This window comes from Equus przewalskii, chromosome 5, assembly GCF_037783145.1.
Source record: "Equus przewalskii isolate Varuska chromosome 5, EquPr2, whole genome shotgun sequence".
NCBI lineage: Eukaryota > Metazoa > Chordata > Mammalia > Perissodactyla > Equidae > Equus > Equus przewalskii.
In genome coordinates this window covers 64,371,964-64,377,963 of record NC_091835.1, presented here as the reverse complement: position 1 = coordinate 64,377,963, position 6,000 = coordinate 64,371,964, and the positions used below count along the sequence as shown (strand labels likewise).

At 37.2% G+C, this 6,000-nt stretch overlaps 1 long non-coding RNA gene across 2 annotated transcripts in view; it reads right to left on the bottom strand.

Annotated features, from left to right (window-relative positions):
• Positions 1 to 331: 331 nt before the first annotated feature.
• The window catches only part of LOC139083557 (uncharacterized), a 75,320-nt gene continuing 69,651 nt past the window's right edge, over positions 332 to 6,000 (bottom strand). The window contains exon 4 of one of the 2 annotated variants that reach the window (XR_011540388.1): positions 332 to 844. This is a non-coding gene — a long non-coding RNA (uncharacterized lncRNA). The remainder of the gene's footprint in view (positions 845 to 6,000) is intronic. The other variant, XR_011540389.1, reaches the window with a different exon arrangement.

Genomic DNA, 6,000 nt, shown 5'->3' with positions numbered 1-6,000 from the left:
CTAGCGGATTTGTGCTGATGTGTCTTTGCTAGAACTGAACCACGTGGGCGCCCACCCCCAGCCACAGGAGAGCCTACAGACAGGTTCCTTTTCAGTTTTCCGGTCTCTATGGTAGACTACAAAGTTTACAATGATTGTTGGGTCGGCTAACCTAGTGAATCTAGCACACTGTCAATTTTCATATATGTATCAAACACACAAGGAACTATGTATTTTTTGCAGGGTTCCTTTTTTCCCTATATTTCAAATTCTTTATGCCTTTGTTTATTTTTTGCGTACATGATCTGTCAAAGGCTAAGAATGGTCTATAAAGTCTTCCAGACTATATGTCTTTGTTTCTGCTTTGATTTTTAATAATCATTACTTTCTATATTTTAAAACTATTTTATTTAGTGCTTAAAGGTCAATGATATGTTTTTTATTGTGGATTGATGACTTTTACACTATTCATTTCTTTTTCACTTGGATTCTATTTTATACAATTTATCCTGCTTTATTGTTTTTTGTGAAGAGATTCGCCCTGAGCTAACATCTGTGCCAGTCTTCCTCTGCTTCATAGGTGGGATGCCTCCACAGCACAGCTGATGAGTGGAGTAGGTCCACACCTGGGTTCCCAACCCATGAACCTGGGCTGCCGAAGTGGGGTGCGTGGAACTTCAACCACTCAGGACTGGTCCCTCTTCTGCTTCATTTTAACTGGGACGTGGCTGAAAAATCTTGGCCCATCCTTTTATTTTAAACTTTGTCATTTTGTTTTAGTGCATCCCTTATTTACATCATATTCTTCCTCATTTATTCACTCATTCAGGGATCTTATTCAGGGAAAAGCAGATCACCTATAAGGCTAAGAAATTTAAAGGAAAATAAATACAAGAATGAGTCCTCACAAGAAGAATAAAAATAGAATGTATAACTTTCACATCAGACAAAGAAAATTTTACCTACTGTGTAGAAGACAGAAAATCAGAAATAAAATAAAGTACAGTAAATAGAATACAAAATAAGATAGCATAAGTAAGTTCTAACACAGCACAAATCAAAATAAATAGAAATGGGTTGAAGTGATGAAAATTCAAACCCTCTCGGATTGAATTAAAAACCACCACCGCCAAGATCTAGCAACATTTGCTCCAGACTCATTTCTTGTAAAAGGAATTGGGGACTGTAGCAGACCCCCTAGACTGTGAAGGTAAGCTAAAAAAGAGCTATGACACCTGCCAGAGCTAAAGCATTTACATAAAGTGGTCTACATGGGGTAGTAAGGGAGGATGATACCGTTGAGCAATTAGAATGTGGGCCAAGCCACTCTTGCAGAGACTCAGTCTGTGACATCTCTCAAATTATGTCAGGGCGGCAGCAGACTTGTGGTGCAATGGACTCTGCGATGTGCTGCCTAGATTCCCCTTCCATGAAGGACTTGTTTGCCCCAATTCCTTGGAGTTTTATTGGCAGACCTAAAATATAATTTTATGCCCAGCTAAACTATTGTTCGAGATGGAGTTTAAAATGCAGACATCATTCAGATATACAAAAAGAGTTTTCTTTCCACAAGCCCTCAATTAAAGAGCTTTTTACAAAGATTTACTCTAACAAAAAAAGAAAATATGATGCCTAACTGATAAACACACTTGTAAATTAATTAAATAATGCCTGTAAATGGGAGGGAGAAACTCAGTGTATAGTTAAAAGAGTTATAATTTTATTATGAAGAAAAAGATACTGAGATTTTCAAACTTTTAATAAATAACTTTATCAAATCAACTAAAGGAAAGAAACTGTGGAAAAGAAGCAAAGAAGCACGGTAAACATAAAACACAGAATAAGACAAATAATTCTAGAGGTCTCAATAAGCAAAATAAGTATAAATGGATCAAATTCAGCTATTGAAATACAAATAAAAGGTTTTCTAAAATTAAGCTATTTACTGCTCATAGATACGCCCATAAAATGAAACCACAAAGTAAAACTAGGATCATAATCAGAACAGAACCTGTAATAAGATTTTAAAGTCAAACAAAAGAGAACTTATAAAATGCATTAATAGGGTTGAAGCAGACCTACACAATGATAAAAGAACAATCCACAAAGAAAGCATAATAATCATGAGCATGAATAGACTTGGTAACACAGCCTCAAACTACAAAAAGCAAAACCAAGTGAACCACAAAGAGAAATGGAAAAACCCACAATCATGGTTGAATGATTTTAAAAACCTTGATTAAAAACAGACAAAATAGACAAGAGTAAAAATTAGTAGGGATAAATAATATTTGATCTACTAAATTAAGAATTTGTCATACATAGACACGTATGCACACATACAAAACCTTTTGCCCAATTTAGAAAGAATATAAATTCTTTTCAAGCACAGATAGAACATCTATAAAAACTGAATATGTATTAGGTAACAGAGAGTGTTTCAACAAATTTCAAAGAATTACTACCACACAGACCATGTTCTTTAACTATAATGTAATTAAACTAGAAAGCAATAACAAAATAATAGGGTTTTTTTAAAGATTTTATTTTTCCCTTTTCTCCCCAAAGCCCTCTGGTACATAGTTGTATATTTTTAGTTGTGGGTCCTTCTAGTTGTGGCATGTGGGATGCCGCCTCAGCATGGCTTGATGAGTGGTGCCATATCCGTGCCCAGGATCCGAATCGGGGAAACCCTGGGCCACCGAAGCGGAGCACGTGAACTTAACCACTCGGCCACGGGGCCAGCCCCCCAAAATAACAGCTTTAAGAAACTCCAACACTCCCAAATAATTCATGGGCTAAAGAGAAAACCACACAAAAAAGGGTAAAAATATTTAAGATTGAACAAAAACCCACTACATTTCAAGATTTGTATTATGCAGCTATAATATTTAGGAGGAAATTTATGCTTTAATGTATTTACTTATAAACAATAAACATTATTTTCAATAAACGATTTCATGATTTAATTCAAGACACTGTGCAAATGAAACAGTAAACTTACACAAAAAATAGAAGTTAATAACAATAAGAGCAGAAATGAACAGAGAAAATAAGCCAAGAAAAATCACCAATAGTAATAATTAACAAACCCAAAAATTATTTTTTGAAAAGACAAAAAGTATACATCCCTAAGAAAACTGACCAAAAAAATAAAAGCAGCCACCAATAAACTGCAATAGGAACACAGAGACATAATTACAGGGTATAATCACAAACACTGTGTGTGTGTGTGTGTGTGTGTGTGTGTGTGTGTATAAATATATATATATACACACACAGTATATATACAATTTTAGAGACTAACCAACATTTTTACCAATAATTTTAAAGACTTAAATAGACAATTTTCTAAAAAAAAAATATTAAAACAAACTCAGAAAAAATAGGAAACTCAAATAAACGAATAACTGATGTGAATCAAGGCTACCCCAGGGAGAGAAGCCCAGGGCATCCTGGCCTACATGCCGATCTATATGACCAGATTCATATCTAAAGCTATACGACCACACAGTATCCAGACCCCTCCTGCACTGATACCATTTTAATGACCGTTTACATCATCTTTCCTTTGTCTGGGAAAAATAAGTCGCGTAGCCACGCCTTATAAATTTAGCCCTAACCCTCAATACATTGCAGCTCTTCACTGCCCATGGGTCCTGTCCCCATGCTATTCTCTGAATAAAGGAGCTCTACTACCAGATCTTGAGAGTCCAAGATATCTTTCTTTTCACTCTTTGGCTAGCCGAGCTCGCATTAAATCACTAAATAAATTGTATCATTTTAACTGATTTACTCCTCTAAAAGAGCGTGTTTCAGGTAACAAAAGATGAGTTGCATGAAAGTTTCAAGGAACAGGTAGATAAGCTTTTTCAGACAAGAGGAAAAAAAGGGAAAGACATTCAACTCACTGCATAAGCCTGGTATAACCTTGCACACTAAAACTAAGCCATCAACTTATTGACAAATCCCACTTACGGACACAGACGTGAAATTATGAAATGAATTATTAGTACACTAAATCCAGGTAGCAGTATTTAAAAATGGTAATCACGACCAATGCTGAGCTTATCTCACAAATCAAGAACAGTTTAATATTGGAAAATCTATGCAAGTAATTTAATACATTGATAGAAAAAGTAAAGTTATATAAACATCTTAGCAGATAATTGTAATAAAAATACTTGATAAAATCTGAGGTTTACTTACTATAAAAAAAGTCCTGTCAGGTGATAAAGAATCTTCTTAAATTCGATAAAGGGTATTTACTAAAATCTACTAGTAAAAACAAAGAGTTGGAAACAATCCGAATGTTCGTTGGTAGGGGAATGCACGAATAAACGAGGCTTATTCATACAGTGGGCCACTGTAAAGCAATTAAGTTGAGTTATCAACAAAGACAGATCTTGCAAACACGAGTGAAAAGGAGCAATATATTATTGTATGTATAATATAATATTGTATACATTGTTGAGGGAGAAAGAAAGTTAAATTGCATTGGAGAGGGGAGCATATGGGCTTCACATTTACATGTCAAGGCAGGTACAAAAGCAGTGGAAATGTTTTCACTTTTCAGAAGCTGTCATAGGGCCAGAATGTTGTGGGTCAGCATGTTGTGAGTGGCGGGGAATGTGCACCAGATGAGACAAGAGCAGAGCAGAGGCAGAGCCTATAGGGCCTAGAAGCCCACAGAAAACAGTTTGGATTTTATTCCAGGTGAAGTAGGGAGCCATGGAGGTTTCAAGCAGGAGAGTGACAAATGACTTACGTTTTTAAAAGATGAGCATGTGTTTTAGTCAGTTAGGGTTGCTATAACAAAGTACCACAGACTGGGTGGCTCAAACAACAGAAATTTATTTCTCACAGTTCTGGAGGCTGGAAAATCCAGGATCAAAGCCCCAGAAGATGGTGTGTCTGATGAGGGTCCACTTGCTGTTTTGCAGATGGCCATCTTCTCACTGTGTCCTCACAAGGCAGAGAGCAGAGTGAGGAGCTCTCTGGGGTGCCTTTTATAAAGGCACTAATCCCATTCATGAGGAGGGTTCCACGCTCAGGACCTAACTACCTCCCAAAGGCCCTACCTCATAATACCATCACATGGGGGTTAGAATTTCAACATATGAATTTGGGGGAACATGAAAATTCCGTACATAACCTTCTCTCTCCTCTACACACCAAGATAAGTCAATAATGCCATTATTTTTACACCATCAAGATTTATAGCACTTACGTTCTATTCTGTAACTAGATATGTCACCTATGCTTTGTCTATAGATGATTTGAAAGTTGGAACCAATCAACACCATTTATAATATTACAATTATATAAATATATTTCATGGCAGATCGGGTTAGTCATCTGGTAAGCTTGGCTGTAAATTGGAATTTGCCCTCTGTGAGGTAGGACTGCAATTTTCTAGCACCTATGGAATATGTGGGTAATTCTATCTAATTCTGGATTTCAGTTTTGGAAAGCCCATTTTTGCCATGTACCCATGGTACATTTACCACAATGGTATCAGTAACAAAGCAGACCAAAATTCATGCTCTTGGCAGGCCTGCAGATGCCACGAGAGAAAGGAAGAGGAAAGGGCTGGCTTATGTTTGTCGTGTGTCTTATTCCAAACTCACCAATCAGATACATTACCCCGCCTCTCTGGTACAGGAGTTAAGTGAGCGAGCAAAGAGAGGCCAGGAGTTACTTTAGAAAAGCTCCCTCCACAGAGAAGGAAACATTGGGAGGGAGAAGTGCTGCTCCTTAGTATCATTCTGCTTTTTAAGGCTGCTTCCCACACTTTCCTTCTCTCTCTCCAACCTTCTGGCTTGCTCTTACAGCTTGCCTTCCGCCTGGAGGAGACCAACCAGGTTCCGCTTTTCCTATCATTCCCAGATGGCTTTCATCTCATACCTGGTTGGGTCTCTCCTGACCCTATAATTTGTAATCTTGTGTATTTATCCTCCTCTGCTGTGGACTTCAGGACTGGTGGGAATGCATACAAGGGAAGGTGGAGGAGAGCGCATG